The sequence below is a fragment of the Canis aureus genome, chromosome 2, assembly GCF_053574225.1.
Source record: "Canis aureus isolate CA01 chromosome 2, VMU_Caureus_v.1.0, whole genome shotgun sequence".
Classification (NCBI taxonomy): Eukaryota; Metazoa; Chordata; class Mammalia; order Carnivora; family Canidae; genus Canis; species Canis aureus.
In genome coordinates, this window is record NC_135612.1 from 23128318 (window position 1) to 23156151 (window position 27834).

Sequence of the window (27834 nt, forward strand, 5' to 3'; positions counted from 1 at the left end):
CTGCCTTTGACCTTAGTGATAAGAGAATCCTGCATATGCTAGGGCCCTTTGTCCCAGAGGTAAGCATACACATCTGGTCCAGGAGTGAGAGAAACTGATGCTTGATCCTGAGAACGGAGAGAGCTATATGCCCAGCTTGCCCTTCACACTAGTGAGGTGAATCAGTTGATCAACAATAATATGGATGCTGCTTCCCTTCCACTTTCCAGATCTCCAAGAATTCTCCTTGTGTCCCCCCCTAACCAGAAATATGTAAGAAAGGTAATTCTAGGAAATACAATATAGTTCATCTTAGCCAAGTTGACACCTTATAACAGCATATCACACAACATGTGCACAGACACAACATATACAAATATATTCAGGTGTTAGGGTTTTCTTTGACTAATCCATAGTGCCTGTTGTGTTTTTTTACTTTATTTTCACCAAAAATTTATAAAGAATCAGCACAGATTTTATGAGTAAATGTTGATGGAGAAGAGGGCTTGTCAAAACAACAAGGTAGTCAGACTTGTTTAAAACAATTATCAATTGATACAAATCTATAATTTGTATTGGATTAGTTATTTTATATGAACTTCATAATTACCAAAAATTAAAAGTAGAAATCTTTGATCTTTATAAATCTGAGGCTGATTTTACCTGTCTTAACAATTAAGATAAAAGGTACTTAAGAGGGCCACCTGGGTGGTTCAGTTGGTTAAGCATCGATTCTTGATTTTGGCTACGATTATGATGTTAGGGTCCTGGGATTGAGCCTTTCTTTGGGCTCTGTGCTCAATGGGGAGTTTGCTTCTCTCTTACCTCTCCCTCAGCTCTACTCCTCTCCACACTCTCTCATTCTCCTTCTCTCAACTTAAAAAAAAAATTACATACCCAAGAAATTCTACTTTGAGCTCTCTTCCATAGAAAGTTCAAGAATGTAACCCTAACCTCTACGATTTTGTCAAACTTCTTTCAGGAGGATGGATTTTATTTTGAAATATACATTCATTTTGCACATGGATTCTGTGCAGACCTACTTTATTCTTGCTGAGGAGAAGATTCCTTTGTTGTAGGGGACAGAGTAAACATCATTAACAATGAAGTGTATCTTCATTTGAACAAATAAAATTCAGGTACTCTGACAATGTGTCAAACCATTTAACCTTTCGTGATTGTTAGTTTTATTCTTTAACAAAAAGTATTAACTTTCGTTCTTTAATATAGTGATGGTTTAGTCAGTCTTCTAATTTACTTTTAAAATAATATCTGCTACATTTTGGTGCATTGTGCCTTGAGATCTCCAGGGATTTGAGGAAATTTTGCAGTCACAACCCTGAATGTTTAGAGCAGAATCTCAATATGTTCTATATGATATCAACTGAGATACCTTTTTTTTTTTTAAATAAAGCAGTCACATCCAATAGAATAAGGTTTATTATAAGGTCTGTTATAAAATCCAGAATCTGAATTTTTAACAAACCAGTGGTCATTCTTGTGTGGGTTTTTTAACACTATACTTTGAGAACATTATTTTAGGAAATAGTATGATATCAAGTCACTGCTGGTTACAGAATGAGAGTGTATGGATGTAGGAAAGAAGGGAATTCCTAAAGGGAGTGTGAGGAATGTTTCTCTATCGTAGATTTGTGCCTAAGAACATTTGACATCTGCTTGCTTAGTGCATTTTGAGTTCCAGAATCAACTAGTAGTAGATCATATTGATTTCTGGACTTTACTCTGGAGTAAACTCTGGGAGCTTACTAAGAAAGATAGCATGGACAATACTTGTTCCTGAGCAGTATTTGCTTCTAGCAATTTGTAGAAAATATATTCTCACAAAGGCCAGAACTGTTGAACTATTGTTTAAGAAATGAGTAATCATTATATTTAGGTAGTAAGGGTCAAAACTAGAAGTTGAGTTACTCAGGGGCTTCAGTAATGTTTACTTCTTGAATGTAGCAACTTACAGTGTAATTAACAATCTTTGTATGCCTATCCAAACTTTTTCTTAAGGCCTATTGTTTCCTTAACTGTGAAGTTTAGATATAACTGCCATGTCTCATATTTAATTGTTAATCACTATTATGATTTCAGAAGAATTATGGCAGGAAAATAAAAAGCAAAACCATTGAAAATACAAACTCCTTTATTTTAGTGATTGTAGGGGAAAAGAAAACCAAACCAAAAAAAGCATGCAAGCAAATTTACATCAGACTGTAACATTGCTTAAAAAATTCACTAGCTATGCTGTTTAAGGTGCTGATTTTTATGTAACATATTATGACTCAGGATAGAAATGACAATTTCCTCTGAATAAGAACCAATGAACACAGATGAGAAGTTTCACTCTTACATAATGTCAATTATGCCCTTTCTTGTGAAGGTTTGTCTTTTGGACCTGGTCACATGCTTAAATGATAAAATAAGGATTAAGAAGTCATACTATCAGCACACCTGAGTGGCTCAGTGGTTGAGTGTCTGCTTTCAGCTCAGGGCATGACCCTGGAGTCCTGGGATCAAGTCCCATACAGGGTTCCCTGCGTGGAGCCTGCTTCTCCCTCTGTCTGTGTCTCTGCCTCTCTCTGTGTGTCTCTTATGAATAAATAAATAAAATCTTTTTTAAAAAGTCATACTATTTATGATTTGAGGCAAATTTTTTAAAAAGTTTAATTTAGCTGATTTTTACTGTTTAATGCCCTTTTATTATTCTATTTTTTACATATCCAGTATTTTCAAATGCTCATTATTTTATGCAATTGCTAAGTGCTTTATCTGCATTACTTAATTTAATCTTCACGGCACCTCAGAAACATATAAGGAAGTAGCTTTATCTGTAGCCAAGGTAAAAATAAGAAATGATAAAATTAATTGAAATAAAATTGTTAAGTACCATTTAAACTTTCAGAGTTTTAAAAGTTCTCATCTTGATTGCTTAAAAGCTCTGGATAATCACTTAGTCAAGGTAATGAATATCTTTGCTCTTTTTTTCTTAATTCTTTTTTGTTTTCCTCTAATCTCTAATGCATAAAGTTGAATTAATCCTACTCCTCAAATCATGGCTTATTATTAACACTGATCTGCCATGTTCTTTTTTTATCTGTGCATTTTTCTCTTTGTCTCCTATCTCTATTTTTCTTCTGTTTCTTTAGGTAATTATTCTAAAATATTATCTTTCAGTTTGTATGCATTCTTTTAAATAGTGTCTTATGTCCTATTCACAGGCATTTATTCTGGCAAGTGATATTATATCTCTCTTTTTTTTTCATTTTTTCCCACTTAGTATTAGGTTAAAAAATACTGTTCACCTATATTGTTACCCATAAATCTAATCCATTTCTTCTGTCCCTAATACTCTGTATTATTTGTCCAGAGCACATTACCTTTCTGTTCTTACATTGTAACAATGAGCTTTTATAAGTCCCCAATCCTACGAATAATTATTCATTAAATATTGCCGAATATATTTGCGTTTGGGACATTTACTCAAAAGTTACAGGACCTCTTACAAAATAGTACCAGATGGCTCCTTAAATGGTCTGTCTATACCTCCTAACTGTAATCCATGCTAGTTTAAATATGCCCACTTTTCCCCAATAAATATTTTTCAGCCTTTAAATTTTTACAATATAAGAAATAAAGTGATTTCTCACTTTTGTTTTGGTTTGTTTTTTGATTACTAAAACGGTAAGCACCCCTTCATATTCTTGTAAGACTTTCAGATATCTTCCTCAGTAAATATCTTGATCATATCTTTCACATGATTTTCAGACATGTTTTCTTGTATATTCATGTTGGTTTGAAGTACTTCCATGTATAGTCTAGATATAAATCCTTTGTTGATTTTATATTTGACACATTGTTCTCACCCATGCTCATTTAGCTTTATTAAGAAGTTTAGAATTTTCTGTTTGTAACCAAAATGCTAAAAGGTATATATTTAACTTTTCCTTTTCTTACCTAACAGAGATTTAGAAACCATTTAGCCTTAAGTCTTTAGATTTATCTGAATCTGGGAAATTTTTGTTCTATTATTATTATTACATTATTTCCTCCTTTTTATTTTAAAGTTTATTTAAAAGAAACAGTAGATCTAGGGGCTTCTGAGTGATATGGTCTATTAAGCATCTGACTCTTGGTTTCTGCTCAGGTGGTGATCTCAGGGTCATGATATTGAGCCCTGCATTGGGTGCCATACACAGTGCAGAGTCTGCTTGAGTTTCTTTGATTCCTTCTTCCTCTGACCCTTCCACTCGTGTTGTCTGTCTGTCTAAAGTAAATAAATGAATCTTAAAAAATAAAATAAAAGAAAGATAAAGAAACAATAGACCTATACGGAGCCATGAGGTGTGCCTTGAATTCTTTCAACTACAAAAAGTAGAGTTGACAATGGGCCCCAGGGGAGGCACTCTGAAATCTGTTGTTCGTTTGCTTCCAGCCAGTGACCAGCATGGTTGGATACAAAGCAGATTCATTCTTAGGAGACATGGGACTCTCCTAGTGGGATACTTTGACCTAAGAACTCCCTGGTGGCCTAACTCAGCTTTTTTTAGACTCCACTACATTCTACAACACTAGTCAATCTTTTATCCATCTCTTCTGCACAGAGTGTCAGACTTTTGTTGACTGATGGTTTTCTAGACCCCAGCATCCTCTCAATTTTCTTTCACTCGTGGTATACTAATAAAATCTTTGTATACTTAATCCTATCTTAACATGTGCTTCTTAGAAGACCTGGACTAACACATAGAATAAAGCACAATAACCATGTGATCACCTTGTTAGATGAAAACAACAACTAAAGATCTTCAAAATTCAACATACATTAGTGAGAAAATTCTCAGCAAGCAAGGAATTTGAAGAAACTACTGCAAAATGATAAAGAATGCCCATGAAGGGCACCTGGGTGGCTCAGTGGTTGAGTGTCTGTCTTTGGCTCAGGTCGTGATCCCAGGGTCCTGGGATGCAGTCCTGGATCAGGCTCCCCAGAGGGAGCCTGCTTCTCCCTCTGTCACTGCCTCTCTGTCTCTCTCTCTCTGTGTTTCATGAATAAATAAATAAAATCTTTTTTTTTTAATAAATAAAATCTTAAACAAAAAAAGAGTAGCTATGCTATAAGTTAGCACCCAATTTTTGAAAAATACTGAACACTTCTTATTTGGGAATAAGGTAAGGGATATATTCTATTATTGCTATTTAATATTGTAATAGAGATATTCGTTTTTTGTAATAAGGAAAGAAAGAGATTAACATCAAAAAGAATAAGCAACTCTCTATTTGTAAACAGTGTGATTATTTGCATATGATATCTTTAAGAATGTCTAAAACCAATACTAGTACTAATAGGTGAATTTAGGAAGTCAAAGGATAGAAAGCTAATGTAGAGATGTATCAGTTGTTTTTTACATACCAGCATCAAGCCCTTGGAAAGTATCATTTCAAAATATTCACAATTTTATCAAAACCCTAAAATAATTAGGAACATGTTTGAAAAAAACATTTTCAGGATCTTTATACTAAAAATCACAGAATAGTATTGAGATAAGTTGTAAAAGGCCTAAGGAAGTAATCAGAAAATGTGTGTGGAAATGCAAACAAAATAGAATAGCCAGATAAGTTTTCCAAAAAAAAAGTTGGAATATTTATTTTATCTAATTTTAGGGTATAGTAATCGATACGGTATACTACTAGTCAAAGAATAAGCATATAGAGTAATTAAACAAAGTGAATATTCCAGAAATAGATGGAAACATATGTGGTCAGATGATTCTTGACAAAATTATTAAGGCAATTCTGCAGGGAAGAAAAATCTTTTCAACTTGAGATGTTAAAATAATGAGATATTTATTATAGGGAAAAAGATGTTATTGCCCATTGTAGGCAGAATAATGGTCTCCCAAAAATGTCCACATGCATCTTCCTGGAGCCTGTGATTTTATTACTCTACATGTCAAGAGAATTAGTATGTGTGATCAAGGTTAAGGACTTTGAAATGGAGAAATAGTTCTGAGTATCCATGTGGCTGAATCTCATCACATGAAGCCTCAAAAGTGAAGAAGTTTTCCTGCCTGAGGCAGAAAGAGATGTGACATGAAAGGGATTCCAGGTGCTGTTGCTGGCATTGAAATTGGAGGAGAAGGCCACAGGGCAAGTGCTGTGAACATCCTCTAGAAGTCCTCAGCTGACAGCAAGCAGGAAACAGCAGTTTCAGTTCTACCAGAAACTGAAATTTGCCAAAAACACAAGTGAAGAAACAGATTCCCACCCAGAACCTCCAGTAAGGAATATAGCCCTGCCAAAACCTTGGTTTCTCCCCTGTGAGAGATCCAGAACTTTAAGATGATATATTTACATCAAGTCACAAAACGTGTGGTATTGTATTATGACAGCAATAAAAATTAATGCAATCATACATAAAATTAATTTGAAATATATCAGAAAACAAAATATAAAACAAACAAACAAAAGAAACATTGAACCTCTTAGAGGAAGGCTTAGAGAAAAATTTTGACATATTTTGATAGAATAGGCAAAGATCTTATAGAATACAATAAAAGCATGAAAATTGAAAGAACCAGCATATCAAAATTCAAATTTATCCAGATTTGAAATATTTTATTTTCAGTATTCAACATTAAGAAATCAATAAATCTTTGATTGGTAGAAAATATTTAGTACAAACATCTGACAAAGGATGTAAAAGATAAATACTCAACAATAATAAGTCAAAAGCCAATTAAAATAGTAAGTTGTTTAGTCAAAAGACATACAAGATGGCCAGTAAGTAGAGGATAATATGTTCAACTTCATGTAGCTTTCATAAAATTAAAAATTAAAACCACAAAGAGATACTTCTGCATATCTATTAAAATGGATAAAACTAAAGAGAGTCACCATGGCAAGTGTTGATGAGATAGATGTAGCAGAGCTGGACTGTAATGCACTGCTGGTGAAAACGTAAAATATACAACCACTTTAGAAAACCCTTTGTCCATTTCTTAAAAATTTAAATATACACCTACCACAGGACCTAGCCATTCCTCATTCTAGGTATCTCCTCAAGAGAAATAAAAACATGTATCCACTTGTACAGAAGTATGTACACAAACTTTATTCATAATACACAAAAATATGAAAATCTAAACATCCATCAGTAGTTGAATGGAAAAATAAGATAACACATCCATTCAACTGAATACTCCTCAGCAATAAAAAAGGAAACAGCTATAAGACACACAATAACATTAATGAATCTCAAAATCCTTATGCTGACTGAACGAAATCACAAACACATACCAAAGGATTCCATTTATATCAAACAAAAACTAAAATATAGTGGCAGGAATAGGTCAATGTTTCCTGCTGCCAGAGGTGAGGAGGGTATTATGCACTATATCGGACTCTGAGGAGTCTTTTAAGGAAGATGGAAGGGTCTATACCTTCATGGTATATAACTGTAGGAACTCCTCAAATTGTGTATTTAACTAGGTACAGTTTATGGTTTCCTGAATAAAGTTGATACGGAAAAAATAAGAAAAAAATAAGAGGTTGGAAAAGACAGTTGTAGGCAACAGAATTTTCTGTATGGGAAAAGCATGAACATTAGAATCCAGTAGAGTCTGGGTAAAAAAATCTTGCCACTAAAACTTGCTGGCTTTGAAATATTAAGGAGTTATTTAGCTCTCTGATTTTCAGCCTAATCATCTCTAATAACATGGGAAATAATTTAATAGTGTCATTTTAAAATTTAAATAAGAACACGTTAAAATACCTAATGAAGGGGGCACTTGGGTGGCTCAATCAGTTAAGTGCCCAACTTTTGGTTTTGGCTCAGATCATGAACTCATGGTCATGGGATCAAACTCAGCATCAGCTCTGTACTCAGCATGGAGTCTGCTTGGGGGTCTCCCCATCTTCCTCTGCCCCTCCCCCCTGCTCACACACCCCTCTCATTCTCTCTCACCTAAATAAATAAATAAATAAATAAATAAATAAATAAATAAATAAAATCTTTAAAAAACCTAATGAAGAATCATATACATCAGGTACTTACATTTTTGTAAAACTTGCTTTCTTTCCTAGTGATTGACGCAAATTGTAAATGATGTCAGATATCAAGTTGCTTAATAATTTATAGCGTTACATAATTTAAGTCATTTAAAAATTAAAAGAGCAAATAATGCACTTCCATTATGAACCTGTAAACCCCACTAACATTTTATCTATGTTTAAATGAACTTGCAAATCATTCCTCATTTTCTAGTACTCTTATTCCTAATTTTCTCATATTCAGCTGCCAACTGCCAGGATCTTATTTGTTTCTAACAGAATGAAATCACCTTTCACTGCCATGATCATTGTCAGCCTAGCATTACTTTCTCATATATTGGAGTCTGTTAAGAGTTAGAATTACAAGATCATTTAAATATAAGAATGGGTTAGTTACTGTTAATAATCTGTTAAGCAACCATTGCATTTCTATTGAGCTGCTGTATTCAATAAACATATCTGTGCTTTCAGAATATGATTGTCCTATGAACTCAATTTATTCTCTCTATGTATATTATTAGCGGACACCAGGAGATTTGTACTTTTATTCTGTGATTCAGATCTCCTAAGGGCATTTGTTAAATTATTGTTCAAGGTCCAATTTAAATAACTTCCCTTGAAACTTCCTCTGGTCTTTTCTACAAAAAAAGAAGAAAAGCACTGTAATTTAAGTAATAAGACTTTAAGGATATCTGATCCATTCCCTTTACTTAGGAAACAGCTTTAGAGAAGCAAAATTACTTGTCCAAAGGAAAACAACCTTATCATGTCAAAGCTAGGACTGGGATATAAGCTCATTATGCTCAGTACAATTCAGTACAATATTTATTCACTATACTATATTGACATTTTTACATCTTCTGAAATAATGGAGCTATTTGCTTTTCCATTTATTTTTCTACTTAGCATTTACATTATTTAGAGTATATTGCTGTTATGAATAAAAAACACTCCAAATAGCGACTTAATAAGAGACCTATTTATTTCACTAATATTTAAAATCAGAGGTGAGCCCTCTGGGGCTGGTCGGCTAATGGCCCTGATCTCTCTCATGTGTGGTTTTCATTTTGGAGTCCAATGACTCTTCAGCCATTGTCATAGCCCAACGAATTTTTAAAGAGTGACAACGAAGTGGGATGACGAAGTGGCAGGCAAGCAATTTTCTTTAGAGTGATCATGCATAAGTAGCATACACCACTTTGTCCCATATTCTTTTGGTTTCATGTTCACAGCTAGTTACATGAGAAGGGGCACGTAAAATCAGCAGCTGGGTGATTGATAAAATCAAGAATTATATCATGACAAGAAAGAAGTGCAAAATGCAAAGTCACAACAGCACTGTCAAACACAGACTGCTTTGTATCAGTGTCTTCAGTCTTTTTTTCCTGGCAAACCTTGAAAGAATTTTGAAAACAAAAAGTGCTTTTCTCACATTACTAAGTTACATAGCAAGCCATATTCTAAATATACACAATTGAAGAGATTATAAATTTCAGTGTGTTACAAATATTGATATTTTGTGTAATTTATCGCTTCTCGGCCTTTTGGCTAAGATCAAGTGTGATATTTTGTGTAATTTTTGATATTCAGTATCATCCATTTAAAAATACATGAAAAACTATTCCTTTAACATTTTGTATCTTTTTTCTTTGTGAATCTATATTTCTACTGTACATTTCACATAGAATTGTATTCTAGTATATTTGTATTTTCAAGCCTTTTACCAATCACCAAAGACTATATATAAAACTTGAATTTTTTTCTGTGCTAATGTGGTTTAAAGCTCATTTTCTTCTTAGAGTATCCTAATCATTACTATAAGTATATAACTGATAAAAAATATTATACATTGCTATAGTTATAAAAAAGTTTTAAAAAATATCTCAGAGTTTTTCTTTTCAAAAATTATCTGTGGATTAATATCATATATTGCTCAATTGACACAAAGTTCAGGATCAATACAGTTCCTATACTGGCATTTTTGTATGTATAAATCATTATGAACCGTTTTAACAAGAATGCACATAAGAATGGGAAGAATGTTATTAAAAGGCATTGTCACTCAGTTCTTTAGAATCTGGAAATCACATTTTATATATATATATATATATATATATATATATATATATATATAAAATATTTGCCATTACTATCATTCACTTTCTGACACTAAGTCAGAATTTTGAATCATCTCTTTTATTTCTGCCCTTGATGAATTCTATATAGTAGGGCAATTCACAATTGTGATACTATATTTTGAAAAATGAATGAGGAAATCTGCTTAAGGGGAGAAGAGAAAGAAAAAAACACTGGCTTGTTCTCATGGATGCTAAGTTCATGAAAGCATATATATGATTGTTTTGTTCCCTCAGAAAATCTTCATGTGACCCTAGGTTACATATACCCTAATTTGAAGATTATTACTTCGTAGTATATTATATTTACCATTTTATAATGATATGTTTTTAAAGCTTTGCACACACACACCCTTCTATCCACAAAAGACTTACCATTTGACATATATATATATATATATATCCAACCAGGATTTCCCACTAGCAGGTAAGCCATTACAACAAGGAAATGGCTATTTATCTCTGTCTTAAGAAACTGAAAGGAGACAGCTGAGTAGAAAGTAATGAGCAAGAACATAAAGTTTTTAAGATCCCTGGCTTTTCTCGGGGTGTCAGTTTGAGTTACTCATTATCTCTCTTTCTTCTGGCAACCCAAACAATGTTAAAATGGGAATAGCCAAACACTGGGCCTGTAGCCTGCAATTCTAACAAAAACAGACTTTATACTCTGTATTTATTAAAGTCATTATATCCTTTGACAAAAGAAAAGAAAGAAAAGAAAAGAAAAGAGAAAAAGAAAGGAAAAAAAGAAAGAAAGAAAGAAAGAAAGAAAGAAAGAAAGAAAGAAAGAGAAAGAGAGAGAGAGAGAAAGAGAAGAAAGAAAGAGAAAGAAAGAAGAAAGAAAGAAAGAAAAGAAAGAAAGAAAGAAAGAAGAAAAAGAAAGAAAGAAAAGAAAAGAAAAAGATGTTCAGGAGTCATTTTGAACAGGATAATTCAAACTCTTCAAGAACTGCAAAATTTACACGAGCCAGGACACTGTTGGAGTATTCAGGGTCAAGAGCTATAAGTATGTCATCTCACTATCAAATAACCAGCCTCTGAGATTCCTTCATGGCCACACTTCAAGGCCAGAAGCTAACTCTTTGATAAATGTGCAAGTGAGATAAGAGGGAGCTGCTCAGTCAGACCAGCTATCTATCAAGGCCACTGGTATCTTATCTCTGCTTTACCTATTGGTTATCTTGTAACATGTGTACTTTTAATTAAAAGTAATACATCTTCTCTTGTTTACTGACAAATATGTCTGCCCACAGGGAATAGAGGGCAAGGGAATAAGTGAACTATGAGAGAAGAACCTAATTTCTTAACAGAAAGTCCTCTATAGGCCATAAAAGGATATAAAACTTTATTTGCTCCAAAATATTTTTAAATACTTGAGGAAAAAAAATACTTTGTGCCTTTGGTTAGTTAGTTTTTGTTTGTAAATTATTACTTGTTGAACAAATACTCATTGACCCAGGCCTTATTAGAAGTTCAGAAAATAACACTAAACAAACCAGACAAAATCCCTGTCCCATGGTGCTTACAATGTAGTGGGAAATTCTCAAAGTGAGTTTACAAAGACAGGAGAGAACTAAAGGAGTGAATCTATGGATTCATAGATACATATCTATTAAAAGTCAAATTTCTTTATTATGAAGTTGCTTAATGATAAGGAGAGGATGGTTTCACAAGGACAAAAAGGAAGACTGTTAAATTAAGGTTTTCCAGACAGCCCTATTTTTAACATTTTTACCACTTCTATAAACATGTTTAAGATCCTGTAATTTATTTGAAAGATAATGGATACATATATGTGTGTGAATATACACATATATATATGAATACACTCATATATACATTTATATATATACACACTGTTATATATATATCAGGATCTTTGGAAGCATTGTGGTACTGTAGAGTACTGCATAACTGTAGTTAATATTATTGTGTTCACTTTTTTTTGTACTTTGTAACCATAGTATTTTGGAGAATTCATCCATATTTCCTTTTGTATCAGTAGCCTATTTTTTTAATAACTTGAATATATAACAAATCTATATTTTCCTTTCTTCGACTTAGTGGTCATTTTCATTGTTTCAAATTTGCATCTATTATGGATAAAGCATATACATTTTTGTATAAGTCATTATATGGGCATATGATTTCTTTTCTCTTTTAATGAGCAGAGAAATTTTTTACTATCAAGTCACATATATCCTGTGTTTATGTGTTTTTTTGTTTTATCCATTAATTCTTAGCTCTTCCAAAATCCAGAACATATCTTCCTATAGCTTCTTTTAGAAGTTTTATGTGTTTAGCTTTTCTTTCTTTTTTTTTTTTTAGATTTTAAAATTTATTTATTTGAGAGAAATCACAGAGGGAGAGGAAGAGACAGAAACAGACTCCCCACTAAGCAGGGAGTCCAATTCAGGTGGTGCTCCAGTCCCAGGATCCTGAGATCATGACCTGAGCCAAAGAATGTGCTTAACTGAGTCAACTAGGTGCCCCTATGTTTAGCTTTTACATTTATATGTACAATTAATCTCAAATTAATGTCTGCATAAACTGAGATAGAAATTGAGGTTTATTTAATCAATAGTTATTCATTTTTTCCAGCATCATTGTTAAAAAAACAACCACCTTATATTCCCATTGAATTGATTCAGTTCTTTTCATTATGAAACAACTGATTCTGTACATGTAAGTCTATTTCTAAATCCTCTTGCTCTACCTATGTTTCTGATTATTATTGTAGGTTTATAACTAAGTCTTGAAATTAAGTAGTATAAGTTCCTCATTATTTTTTCTTTTCTAATATTGTATTGGCTATTACAAATCTTTTCATTTTCATATAAATTTTAGATTCTGAGAAATTTCTATGAAAAATCTTCTGAGATTGTGTTGGTTTATTGTAAGTTTATCAACTGATATAGAGGGAATTGGTATTTCAAAAGTATTGAAACATTATTAGCCATTACTTTTCAAATAATCTTCTGCAAAATCTCTTTCTCTTGACTTCTGGAATGTCATATAATCGATATATGTGACCATTGGATTTGATCCTACAGATCTCAGTTGTTTTTTGCTTTTTTTTTAAATTTTTTTCATTTATTTTTTATTGGTGTTCAATTTACCACATACAGAATAACCCCCCTGCCCGTCACCCATTCATTCCCACCCCCCGCCCTCCTCCCCTTCTACCACCCCTAGTTCGTTTCCCAGAGTTAGCAGTCTTTACGTTCTGTCTCCCTTTCTGATATTTCCCACACATTTCTTCTCCCTTCCCTTATATTCCCTTTCACTATTATTTATATTCCCCAAATGAATGAGAACATATAATGTTTGTCCTTCTCCAACTGACTTACTTCACTCAGCATAATACCCTCCAGTTCCATCCACGTCGAAGCAAATGGTGGGTATTTGTCATTTCTAATAGCTGAGTAATATTCCCTTGTATGCATAAACCACATCTTCTTTATCCATTCATCTTTCGATGGACACCGAGGCTCCTTCCACAGTTTGGCTATCGTGGCCATTTCTGCTATAAACATCGGGGTGCAGGTGTCCCTGCGTTTCATTGCATCTGTATCTTTGGGGTAAATCCCCAACAGTGCAATTGCTGGGTCGTAGGGCAGGTCTATTTTTAACTCTTTGAGGAAGCTCCACACAGTTTTCCAGAGTGGCTGCACCAGTTCACATTCCCACCAACAGTGTAAGAGGGCTCCCTTTTCTCCGCATCCTCTCCAAAATTTGTGGTTTCCTGCCTTGTTAATTTACCCCATTCTCACTGGTGTGAGGTGGTATCTCATTGAGGTTTTGATTTGTATTTCCCTGATGGCAAGTGATGCAGAGCATTTTCTCATGTGCATGTTGGCCATGTCTATGTCTTCCTCTGTGAGATTTCTCTTCATGTCTTTTGCCCATTTCATGATTGGATTGTTTGTTTCTTTGGTGTTGAGTTTAATAAGTTCTTTATAGATCTTGGAAACTAGCCCTTTATCTGATACATCATTTGCAAATATCTTCTCCCATTCTGTAGGTTGTCTTTTAGTTTTGTTGACTGTATCCTTTGCTGTGCAAAAGCTTCTTATCTTGATGAAGTCCCAATAGTTCATTTTTGCTTTTGTTTCTTTTGCCTTCGTGGATGTATCTTGCAAGAAGTTACTATGGCCGAGTTCAAAAAGAGTGTTGTCTGTATTCTTCTCTAGGATTTTGATGGAATCTTGTCTCACATTTAGATCTTTCATCCATTTTGAGTTTATCTTTGTGTATGGTGAAAGAGAGTGGTCTAGTTTCATTCTTCTGCATGTGGATGTCCAATTTTCCCAGGACCATTTATTGAAGAGACCGTCTTTCTTCCAATGGATAGTCTTTCCTCCTTTATCGAATATTAGTTGACCATAAAGTTGAGGGTCCACTTCTGGGTTCTCTCTTCTGTTCCATTGATCTATGTGTCTGTTTTTGTGCCAGTACCACACTGTCTTGATGACCACAGCTTTGTAGTACAACCTGAAATCTGGCATTGTGATGCCCCCAGCTATGGTTTTCTTTTTTAAAATTCCCCTGACAAAAAAAATAAATAAATAAATAAAATAAAATAAAATTCCCCTGGCTATTCGGGATCTTTTCTGATTCCACACAAATCTTAAAATAATTTGTTCTAACTCTCTGAAGAAAGTCCATGGTATTTTGATAGGGATTGCATTAAACGTGTATATTGCCCTGGGTAACATTGACATTTTCACAATATTAATTCTGCCAATCCATGAGCATGGAATATTTTTCCATCTCTTTGTGTCTTCCTCAATTTCTTTCAGAAGTGTTCTATACTTTTGAGGGTATAGATCCTTTACATCTTTGGTTAGATTTATTCCTGGGGTATCTTATGCTTTTGGGTGCAATTGTAAATGGGATTGACTCCTTAATTTCTCTTTCTTCAGTCTCATTGTTAGTGTATAGAAATGCCACTGACTTCTGGGCATTGATTTTGTATCCTGCCACGCTACCAAATTGCTGTATGAGTTCTAGCAATCTTGGGGTGGAGACTTTTGGGTTTTCTATGTAGAGTATCATGTCTTTGGCGAAGAGGGAGAGTTTGACTTCTTCTTTGCCAATTTGAATGCCTTTAATGTCTTTTCGTTGTCTGATTGCTGAGGCTAGGACTTCCAGTACTATGTTGAATAGCAGTGGTGAGAGTGGACATCCCTGTCTTGTTCCTGATCTTAGGGGAAAGGCTCCCAGTGCTTCCCCATTGAGAATGATATTTGCTGTGGGCTTTTCATAGATGGCTTTTAAGATGTTGAGGAATGTTCCCTCTATCCTTACACTCTGAAGAGTTTTGATCAGGAATGGATGCTGTATTTTGTCAAATGCTTTCTCTGCATCTAATGAGAAGATCATATGGTTCTTGGTTTTTCTCTTGCTGATATGATGAATCACATTGATTGCTTTACGGGTGTTGAACCAGCCTTGTGTCCCAGGGATAAATCCTACTTGGTCATGGTGAATAATTTTCTTAATGTACTGTTGGATCCTATTGACCAGTATCTTGTTGAGAATTTTTGCATCCATGTTCATCAGGAATATTGGTCTGTAATTCTCCTTTTTGGTGGGGTCTTTGTCTGGTTTTGGAATTAAGGTGATGCTGGCCTCATAGAACGAATTTGGAAGTACTCCATCTCTTTCTATCTTTCCAAACAGTTTTAGGAGAATAGGTACGGTTTCTTCTTTAAACATTGGATAGAATTCCCCTGGGAAGCCATCTGGCCCTGGACTCTTGTGTCTTGGGAGGTTTTTGATGACTGCTTCAATTTTCTCCCTGGTTATTGGCCTGTTCAGGTTTTCTATTTCTTCCTGTTCCAGTTTTGGTAGTTTGTGGCTTTACAGGAATGCGTCTATTTCTTCTAGATTGCCTAATTTATTGGCGTATAGCTGATCATAATATGTTTTTAAAATCGTTTGTATTTCCTTGTTGTTGGTAGTGATCTCTCCTTTCTCATTCATGATTTTATTAAATTGAGTCTTCTCTCTCTTCTTTTTAGTAAGGCTGGCTAATGGTTTATCTTATTAATTCTTTCAAAGAACCAACTCCTGGTTCTGTTGATCTGTTCCACAGTTCTTCTGGTCTCGATTTCGTTGAGTTCTGCTTGAATCTTTATTAACTCTCGTCTTCTCCTGGGTGTAGGATCTATCTACTGTCTTTTCTCTAGCTTCTTTATGTGTAAGGTTAGCTTTTGTATTTGAGTTCTTTCCAGTTTTTGAATGGATGCTTGTTTTGCGATGTATTTCCCCCTTAGGACTGCTTTTGCTGCATCCCAAAGATTTTGAATGGTTGTATCTTCATTCTCATTAGTTTCCATGAATCTTTTTTTTTTTTAATTTTATTTATTATTTATGATAGTCACACGGAGAGAGAGAGAGAGAGAGAGAGAGGCGCAGAGACACAGGCAGAGGGAGAAGCAGGCTCCATGCACCGGGAGCCCGACGTGGGATTCGATCCCGGGTCTCCAGGATCGCGCCCTGGGCCAAAGGCAGGCGCCAAACCACTGCGCCACCCAGGGATCCCTCCATGAATCTTTTTAATTCTTCCTTAATTTCCTGGTTGACCCTTTCATCTTTTAGCAGGATGGTCCTTAACCTCCACGTGTTTGAGGTCCTTCCAAACTTCTTGTTGTGATTTAGTTCTCTTTTCAAGGCATTATGGTCTGAGAATATGCAGGGGACGATCCCAATCTTTTGGTATCGGTTCACACCCGATTTGTGACCCAGTATGTGGTCTATTCTGGAGAAAGTTCCATGTGCACTTGAGAAGAATGTGTATTCAGTTGAGTTTGGATGTAAAGTTCTGTAGATATCTGTGAAATCCATCTGGTCCAGTGTATCATTTAAAGCTCTCGTTTCTTTGGAGATGTTGTGCTTAGAAGACCTGTCAAGTATAGAAAGAGCTAGATTGAAGTCACCAAGTATAAGTGTATTATTATCTAAGTATTTCTTCACTTTGGTTAATAATTGATTTATATATTTGGCAGCTCCCACATTCGGGGCATATATATTGAGGATTGTTAAGTCCTCTTGTTGGATAGATCCTTTAAGTATGAGATAGTGTCCCTCTTCATCTCTCACTACAGTCTTCAAGGTAAATTTTAGTTTATCTGATATAAGGATGGCTACCCCTGCTTTCTTTTGAGGACCATTCGAATGGTAAATGGTTCTCCAACCTTTTATTTTCAGGCTGTAGGTGTCCTTCTGTCTAAAATGAGTCTCTTGTAGACAGCAAATAGATGGGTCCTGCTTTTTTATCCAGTCTGAAACCCTGCGCCTTTTGATGGGGTCATTAAACCCGTTCACGTTCAGAGTTACTATTGACAGATATGAGTTTAGTGTCATCATGATACCTATTCAGTCCTTGTTTTTGTGGATTGTTCCACTGAACTTCTTCTTAAAGGGTAATTTTAAGAGTCCCCCTTAAAATTTCTTGCTGAGCTGGTTTGGAGGTCACATATTCTTTCAGTTGCTGCCTGTCTGGGAAGCTCTTTATCTCTCCTTCCATTTTGAATGAGAGCCTTGCTGGATAAAGTATTCTTGGTTGCATGTTCTTCTCATTTAGGACCCTGAATATATCCTGCCAGCCCTTTCTGGCCTGCCAGGTCTCTGTGGAGAGGTCTGCTGTTACCCTAATACTCCTCCCCATAAAAGTCAGGGATTTCTTGTCTCTTGCTGCTTTAAGGATCTTCTCTTTATCTTTGGAATTTGCAAGCTTCACTATTAAATGTCGAGGTGTTGAACGGTTTTTATTGATTTTAGGGGGGGATCTCTCTATTTCCTGGATCTGAATGCCTGTTTCCCTTCCCAGATTAGGAAAGTTTTCAGCTAGAATTTGTTCAAATACATATTCTGGCCCTCTGTCCCTTTCGGCGCCCTGGGGAACACCAATTAAACGTAGGTTTTTCTTCCTCAGGCTGTCGTTTATTTCCCTTAATCTATCTTCATGGTCTTTTAAGTGTTTGTCTCTTTTTTCCTCAGTTTCCCTCTTTGCCATCAACTTGTCTTCTATGTCACTCACTCGTTCTTCCACCTCATTAACCCTCGTCGTTAGGACTTCTAGTTTGGATTGCATCTCATTCAATTGATTTTTAATTTCTGCCTGATTAGCTCTAAATTCTGCAGTCATGAAGTCTCTTGAGTCCTTTATGCTTTTTTCTAGAGCCACCAGTAGCTGTAGAATAGTGCTTCTGAATTGGCTTTCTGACATTGAATTATAATCCAGATTTTGTAACTCTGTGGGAGAGAGGACTGTTTCTGGTTCTTTCTTTGAGGTGAGGTTTTCCTTCTAGTCATTTTGCTCAGTGCAGAGTGGCCAAAAAGCAAGTTGTATTGGGAAAAGGAGAAAAAGAGAGAAGAGAAAGAAGGAAAGAAAAGAGAAAGAGAAAAAAAAAGGAAGAAAAAAGAAAAAAAAAGAAAAAGAGAAAGAAAAAGAAAGAAAGGGAAAAAAGGGTGGGGGAAGCAAACAAATCAAAAAGCAAAGCAAAACAAAACAAAAAAAAACAAAAACAAAAAACAAAAAACCCACGGGGGAGTATCTTCTGATTCTGTGTACTTTAAGTCCCTTGGCTTCCCCTGGAACTGTCCGTCTAGCTGGTCTTCTGGGGGAGGGGCCTGTTGTGCTGATTTTTAGGTGTTAGCACCTGGGGGGCTGCTGTGCCCCTGCCTGGTGCAGGGCTCAGTGGGGGTTGTTTACCTCGTGAGGCCGCAGGAGGAACAGCCCCAGTGGCTGCTGCAGCTCTGGAAACCTGGATTCAGCCCCCGCAGGAACTCCATCTGCAGGGCCTGGAGGCTCCGGGGCGGGGCCGCCGATCTGCTCAGCTGGGGCAGGAGCGTCCTCGCTGTCCTGGGCCCTCCCGGCCTCTGCCTGTCCCGGGGGAGGCGGGATCCTGGGCTGTGTCCCGGCGCCCTGTGCTCCGGTGCCTGCGCTGGTGGATTCGCACTCCCGGGCCGCGCAGCCCCCTCCGCGGAGCCGCCGCCCGAGCCCCCCGAGCTGCTCCGGGTCCCGCCGTGCGCGCTGCAGCCCTTAGGGAGCTCGGCGCACTCTCCTGGGCGCGCAGGTGTCTGTTAGTGTCCCGGGAGCCCGAGGGCATCCCCGCCCTCCTGGTCCTGCTCCAACTCCCTGCGAGCCCCTTTCCGCCCGGGAAGGTCGGTGCAGCTCCTGCTCCTCCGGGACGGGGCTCTCCTGTCCTGGGGACACTCGCCCCGGCCTCAGCCCGGCTCCTCGCGGGGCCCCTCCCCCTTGGAGGCCTTTGATTCTTTATTTCTTTTTCCCCGTCTTCCTACCTTGATAGAAGCACGAACTCTTCTCACTGTTGCGTTCCAGCTGGTCTCTCTTTAAATCTCAGGCCGAATTCATAGATTCTCAGGATAATTTGAAGGTTTTCTAGGTAATTTGGTGGGGACAGGTGATTTGGGGACCCTACTCTTCCGCCATCTCGCCCCTCCCCCCCTTTTTTTTTGCACGGGCCCACGTAGGAGGAGGCCTTAAAATGTGTCCAGTGCCTCAGTTGTTTTTTGAATTTTTTTTTTGCTCTTTCATTTGTTGTATTTCCTTTTAATATAGGAACTTTTTATTGACTTATCTTCAAGTTCATTAATTAAATTTTTATTCTACTTTCTTCAGGCCTCTGTTGAATAGATTATTTGTGATAGCACATTGTTTTTTACTTTGTAAAATTTCTACATAGTCTTCAAAAATTATTTCTATTCTTCTGTAATTCTCCATAATTATATTCAGAGTTTCTACCTTTTCTTTAACATACTTCTTTAACATATTTATCATAGTTATTTTAAATGTTTGTTAATTTCAACATATGGACCTACCTTGAGTCTGTTTCTGTGCTACTTACCAATTTATTGCATCTCAGCTCCCAATCCACTCCTTATTGAGCTGCTTATAATGTGGGAGCTAGAATTTGTAAATGTTTCTCTTTTGCCTGCTGACATGATGGTTGGGCAGCATATTGAACATCTAGTGGTGCTCACCTGCAGTGTGTTTCACTGCACTACTGCAAGCAGCTTCCCAGTAAGTTCTGCAGACATTGCAGTCATCTTCTCATTAGCTTAGCACAGCCTGTGGGCACTTCCTGGAGAGTTTCATTGATGCCTCACCTCTGTAGGCAATTTTCTGTGTGCCTGCTTGGCCTGCACTACCATAGTGGCTACAGACACACCACCTCCCATGAAATCAGAACCAGGGATATGTGTAGAGGAAATTTCAAACATTTTCCTTCCTGGAGTATTCTGCTTCAGCCATATTGATAGAACATTCCATGTTCTTTATTTGCATTTTACTACTTAATTTCTGTTACTGGTTAATAAATGTTTATTATAAACTTTCCCTATTCAGATGTACTGTGTGGTTTTTGTTTCTTGACAGGACCCTAACTAATGTAGAATCGGTAGTCATAATGGTTTCAGGAGATAGATCCACAGAGATGGGATTTGCAGATTGGTTTTGTATCATTTGGCTTTAACACAGTGTTAAATTCCTTCCTAATTAAAAGTGAGATGCTAATATTCTAGGACATTCAGTGGCATCATAATTAATCAAGCGGTGGTCAGTGTTTGATTGTGGTGAAGTGCCAATTAAAACAAGTGCCTTGGGAGTCCAGTGACTTGTCTGTTATGGCTGTAGTGATGACTATAACAACTGTGGTGTGAGATGGATTCTGTGTACACTGCAGGACTTGAAAGCAAATGACAAGTTCAAGTTCCTGACCTTTAATTTCAAGTCACAGTTTGAAAAAATAAAGCACTTCCTTGAGAGACTACAAGGAAAGACTACTGTTGCTGAAAAATCAAAGACAAAATGTAAAGGCAGAAATCAAAGACCAAAAATATAATTATGTGGCATATTGAGTTACACTATTAGTGGCATTCAATCTTACCATTTTTCTATGTTAAAGTTATGATATAGATTGGGAAACACTAAAACTTGAAATGGAAACATCTGGAGGATGTAGATGAAATGGAGATGAAAATCTTCATCTCCTATGTCACTTTTAGTGTCATTTGTTGGTAGAAGTAGATTGCCCTCCTGTGTATGAGGAGATTGGGATTTCTTTTCTTGTAAATTCTATATCCTTTTTTTAAAATATTTTTTTATTTATTTATGATAGTCATAGTCACAGAGAGAGAGAGAGAGAGGCAGAGACACAGGCGGAGGGAGAAGCAGGCTCCATGCACCGGGAGCCCGATGTGGGATTCGATCCCGGGTCTCCAGGATCGCGCCCTGGGCCAAAGGCAGGCGCCAAACCGCTGCGCCACCCAGGGATCCCTAAATTCTATATCCTTAAGAGAGAATGGATGCCAGTTCTATTCAAGACATATCACAACACTCTTTAGTACTGTTAGATCCATAACTAGTGTCAAATCTCAAAATGTTGCAGGAGGAAAGATATAACTATGACCCAGAAAGAAATAGGTTAAACACCAAAAGAATTTCAAGACTTTGCTATTATGTCTGCAGAAACCCAGAGAATATATTAAATGAATTCAGGAGGACACAAATACTATTTATATAAGTGAATTTCTTAGAGATCCTGAATTTAATGCATTACCTTATGCACTGGAGGTGACTCAGGTGGCTTATTATTTGGTTGGCTTAAACTGAACTCAGTGTGGCCTGTGTTTAAAAGCTTTAGATGCTAGAGCTTACCTGGTAAGATGTGAATGAGAGAATCCACAGACTTAGGCCTATAAGAATGTGGGAATCAAGATGTATGACGTCCATACCCTCTATATTCTGTAAGAACATAAGATACTCCCTCCACCAAAGCTTTAAAAATTCATACATGAGGGAAGCACTTATGTTCTTGAAAAGCCTTGTAATTGGCATATATGCACACACACACACAGAAATATAATTCTGGTACTATTGCCTGTGGATATGTAAATCAAGATATTTCAAGTATTCCACATTTTCCCCCAAATTATTCTTCCTATCATACTTATGCTAGTTAAAAAATGCCCTAATCTGACTCTTTAAATATATCTATATTTTGTACTTCAAATTTTGAATGGATCTAGACATTTGATTTGATTCTCTGCTGGGAGCAAGTCAATAAATTTTTTCCGTAATAAAAGAGCATCTTTAAATCCTTTTATAAACATGAAAAGATAAAACCAAAACACATTTGGGAAAGTCACAGGTTGTGAATGAAACCATGGTTGATTTTGTTGCCCAGTATCATAATAAGAAACTGTAACAATAACCCCTTGTTCAATTAAACAGATAGTCACTGAGTATCTGTGATATAGTCAGTAGTAAGATGTCTGATATTTAGTGTATACAAACAGTAAAATCTATAAATTCTCTCCTCAAGGATTGCATATTTAGAAAGACTTTCAGTTTATTTCCTGTAATTAAGAGTCTCTTACGGTTTGTCTCCCTCTCTGATTTCATCTTGTTTTATTTTTAAATCACTTCACTACGGTATTTATAAGCTTAAGACCCTAACTCTGTCTCCTTGTTTGGTGTTTCACATTTATCATATAATATTTAAAATGTTTAATTAATTTTGTATTTATTTTTTCTTCCCAGATGTTATGTAATAGTGGAGTCTACATTTCATAAATATTTTCCCATGGTAGTAACACTCTGCATAGTGACTTGCTTTAGACATATTTGGTACATTTTCTTCATTTATTGTATATATTTATTTGGCAATGAAATAAGTACACTAACTTTTGGGATTTAAAACTGTACAATATTCTAGTTATTGAAATTAAGGAGCTCAATATTAAATGTAAAATTATTAATTTAATGATAATATTACTATTATATTTCACAGTAAGAAATGAAAAAGCAAATCCAAATTTTTTTTTTATAGCCTGTCATCATGCTTTCTCTTTTTGGAAGTATTCTTATTAGAGGCCTTTATTTCTATTTGCAATTTTTAAGTAAAATTAAAGAATATGTGAATATCAACAATCTCATGTATGTAATGACAATTATATATTAGCTTTATAGAAAGAAGTTGAGTCATTCTTAAACAGCATTGTGTGGTATTTGAAATGTTCCAGTTTTCTGGAAGCACTCATCAAGGCCTAAGGTTTTCTCTAAAGTAATTCAGTGAAGTGACCAAATACCCCTCATTTTAATGGACTGTATCAGCCTCCTAGGAATTTTCATTGGAACATTAACTTGTTCTTTTATAGCCCAATTCTCAAATAGCAGTTCTTGTCCTCTTTCAAAAAGTCAGCAATTGTGAAAGCATTTTCTTATTAGAGTTTTTCCCAGTTTTGTGGAGACGTTATTTTTAAAGTCATATTCATTCTTTTCGAGTAATTTGTTCAGGTAGGACAAAAATAGCTTTAGAGTTATTGATATACATAACACTCCTATTAATAGATATTTAATAGCTTCTCAGATAGTTGCTTTCCTTTAATTAAAAAAATTATAAATATTTATTGAAGATCTGATATATCTCACAGTGTTAGATGCTGGCATTGTGTAAATAGATTAAAATAAAAGTCCTGGATATTCAAAGAAATGAAAATAGGACACACTGTGAATAAAGGAGTATAGAATATTTGCAGTCAAATCACAATAAAATGAATGAAAATTAACTGCCTAAGAATTGGGTAAAACACCATAAAGAGTTTAAGAAAAGATATGCTATATATGTCTTTAAACATGAGTGAGAATCATGAATTGCATCAAGAAAAAAAGAACCATATTCTGGGCCAAGGTCAATGTGTAAAGTATCAAAGAAGATTCAGATAAAGACAAGGGAGAAACCCAGGGCACAATTCAATAATAGTGTCATGTGGGAGATGAGAAACCAAGACACACAACTGAAAAAGGTTTTGTTTTATTAAGAGAAGATATTGTAATGCTCTTGGCTCTAAACTACAGAAAATCCCCATTCACACTTGCTCTAAAAACAGGACATTTATCATGTTACATAAATTCAGGTTCATAAGTAAAAGTATGTCTTCAATCATCAGTGTGTCATCATCAGGCAGTTTGGGGCATCACTTCCAGATTCAGTAACATGCAGAGATAGAAAAATACAGAATATTTGTTTTATTACTTCAGGGAAGATGGACTGTGGAAATAATAAAAATAATTTTAAAATGTGTATTTAAAAGATAAAACATATAACTAGAAGTATGTATAAGTGAAATTAGAGAGTATTTTAAAGTGAAATTAGAAATTTCCCACTATGTAAATGAATAAATAAAAGAGAGCAAGAATGTATAAAATCCACATGTATAAAATCCCCTTATATAACTGTTTACATGAAAACACAGTCACTTCCAGAGACAGAAGAGGACTTCTCTGCTTGGTCTTTTTCTTAGCAATCGACAGTCCTTCTCAAGGATTTCTTAGCAGGTTTTCCCATATTTGGATCACATGCCATTGGCAAATCCATTAGTGAGAAAAGAATGGGGCCACCATGACTGACTGATATTAATCAGAGAAGATACCTAGAATCTCGATGACAGTCATCTTCTCTGGGGGCGGGTAGCACATGAATGAATAGCTAAGCAAAGTTGTGTTTTTGTTTTGCTTTGCTTTTATTTAAGGAAGATAAAGAGAGGATTGGATAAGTGACCAATTTGTTCCTTACCGAGAACAAAGGAAAATATAGATGTTTAATGAGGCTGATAGTATTTATTGAATCAGTGAGACTCAGGTTTGTAGTATCAAATGAGCATAAAATGTGTGGACACTAAGTTCCAGAGTGGTGTCCTGAGTCAAACTTATATGGTTTACAAAAGATTGAATGAAAATATGGAAAGTCTCTCTATGTTCTTTGACGTTATATTATGGGTTTGGATTTAATAAATGAGAAGCCAGAAGAGGTTATCTGTAAGAGTGGGTGATGATTTTTTCTTTTAAGAAGATAATGGTAAAAAAGATGATGGATTATCTAAAACCCTATAGGTTAGAAGCAATAAAACCATATTTAAAGCAATGGAATATATCAGGAAAATGTTATGTAGGGCTAAGTTATGAAAGCAGTAATGATACTGGAGAAGTGTGGAGGTTTGCTACACATGTATCTGGGGTTAATATTTATAAGACCGATGAACAATGAAGCATTGGAAAAGGGAGAGAGAAGCTTTAAGAATGATAGTCACGTTATATTAGGAGAGGCTTACATAACAGCAATAGCAGTGCATACGGCAAGACACTCACAGAAAAGACACTTTGATACACTATTTTGAAGATATTCATGAGATATCATACAGGCCTTCTTCAGTATGTAAATGGAAATATGCATCTGAAGCACAAGAAACATGAAGTCAAGAGCTGTTACCAAAGCAGTCACATTTGAAGATACGGGCTAGGGGCCCAGAATTTTTTATTTAGTAGACTTGTATGAAATGAATAATTTGCATTTATGACAGGTTCAAAGTTGGTGCAGATTTTGCTCGTCCATGGACCACAACTTTCCGAATCACTGCTGTGGAGAATAGGGCACTGAACTGAGAAAAAAACGTAGCAGTATAACTGTACACTGTAGCACTGTTGAGTGCTAATTTGAAATTGTGATCATGAGTTTAAAGTGTTATCAATCTACTCTAATATTGAATATTTTTCTAACAGCCCTTGGCTGTTAAGGTGTTTGCCCACTGAAAGCATGTACCTTTTGGGTACAGTCAGGGTTAGGGTGCAGTGAAAAGATAGAGGGAAAGATCTCCATGGATAGGTGAAAATATTAAAATGATAAGACTTTAAAATCTTAACAAGATTTTTTAAATTATTCTGTATTAATATAATAGGTAAGCACACGATTTATTTCTCTTAACATTTGTAAATTATCCATCATTTTCAGGACATAAAGCCATAAGTCAAGGATCACAGAGCAGACCACAAGGAGAGGGAAATTCCTAAAAGGCAGGAGGTTTTTTTTGTTTGTTTGTTTTTAAGATTTTATTTATTTACGATAGACAGAGAGAGAGAGAGAGAGAGGCAGAAACACAGGCAGAGGGAGAAGCAGGCTCCATGCCAGGAGGCAGGTTTTTGCAACATTTCATACTGGACTTACATTACCATTTGAGTCACTCTTTTTTTTTTTTTTTTTTTTCAGGAATTGCTTTCTGAAATGCTTTCAAGCCTGTTAGGAAGTTACAGTTTTTTATTTATTTGTTTTACTAACACATCCCATTCTTTTTTTTTTTTTTTTGACACGTCCCATTCTTAAGGAATTTTATAACATTTAAGGCTATTTTGTAATCATTTTATCTTAAATTCATCAAAATACAAATAATAAAGTGAATAAACTTAAATTAAAAATGTTTGTAGCAATATTTAAAGAAAAAATAAAATAATATTTTAGATTTCCTTAGCCAAAGGGTCTCCTAAAGCCAAACTACTTTGGCTGTCTGAAAGTTGAATAAATTGTTACAGAAATAACTATAGTGCATTTATATGCACTATTCTATTTTTATCTATTAGCAGAATTTAAAATTTATTTTCAACAGAAACACTTCATTTTCTTCTTAAGGGAGAATTCACCAGAGCCCATTCTTAGAAACAAGGTAGATCATTTTCTAAGAAATTCATCTGTACGCAGTAAAACAGGATCACCAGGATAGGCAAGAATATGTTGAGTTCTGACACAACTGTTCCCCCTTCATCTATTCAGTGGGTTCCACATAAAATTATTGTATATTACCTAAAATAGGTTTAGACAATTTAATCAAAGCTTGAAGAAGAGTGCCTGAGAGACAAACTTCCTTGTTACTGAAGAGTGATAATCGTAGGGTTTATCTGGTTGCTTTACAGAAATACTCATAAAGCTACTGAGTACAATTAGTGTATGCATTGCAGTAGGATTATTATTTCATCTCCTCTCAGTGACTTCATCTATAATTTGGAAATACTAATGTGTTGAATTAATATTTATTTTAACATAGGGACTTGTACATAGTATGCTCACGGTATTAGCTTCAATAACAACTATTTATATATAGAAAACTTCTTGAATGAGGCTTTTTTCAACAAATTGTTTCATTCAAAAGGGAGATCTACTTCTAGGTAGTAGTTCTTGCACTCAAATTGTTATTGTTCTCTGGCTGGAACATATTAATTTAGTATGAAAAATATACTTTATATAATTGCATATAAGTGACAAAGCCATTACCTACTTACATATAGAAGATTTGTATTGCTGTTTTTTTTTAAACATTTTATTTATTTATTCATGAGATACACAGAGAAAGAGGCAGAGACAGGCAGAGGGAGAAGCAGGTTCCTTGAGGGAGCCCGATGCAGGACTCGATCGCGGGTGAAGGCAGATGCTGAACCACTGAGCCACTTAAGCACCCCTAAAATTTAGGTAGAGATTGTTCACAGGGTCAGACCACTGGAGTCATGCCTTTTCTATAGCAAATATGTTTAAAGGAAAGAATCACTACTGTCAATGAATGGGTGTTTGTTTCTATCAAGTAAAAAATATTTTCTTACATTATTTTGATCTAAATGAGTATTGTTAATAAGTATCAGTCACAATGTCTTACTGAAAGTTGCCAAATGTATAAGCCTAATATTTAACTATGTTTTTTTCCTCAATATAAGAACTAATTTTAGAATTAACATCATCCAAAACTAGAAAAACTTAATCGTAAACATTATGCCATATTGTCAATATATTAGGCAATTTCACTGGACATGAGAGAT

At 35.4% G+C, this 27834-nt stretch overlaps 1 long non-coding RNA gene across 3 annotated transcripts in view; it reads right to left on the reverse strand.

Moving 5' to 3' along the window:
- Positions 1 to 27834, reverse strand: part of LOC144294226 (uncharacterized) — a 203537-nt gene that overhangs the window by 13672 nt on the left and 162031 nt on the right. Inside the window, exons 5-6 of one of the 3 annotated variants that reach the window (XR_013361696.1) lie at positions 25348 to 25432; positions 24044 to 24179 (exon numbers count right to left, since the gene is read on the reverse strand). The exons of the other annotated variants lie outside the window; for them this stretch is intronic. This is a non-coding gene — a long non-coding RNA (uncharacterized LOC144294226). Of the gene's footprint in view, positions 1 to 24043; positions 24180 to 25347; positions 25433 to 27834 lie in introns of those variants that run through there. 3 annotated transcript variants of the gene reach the window in all.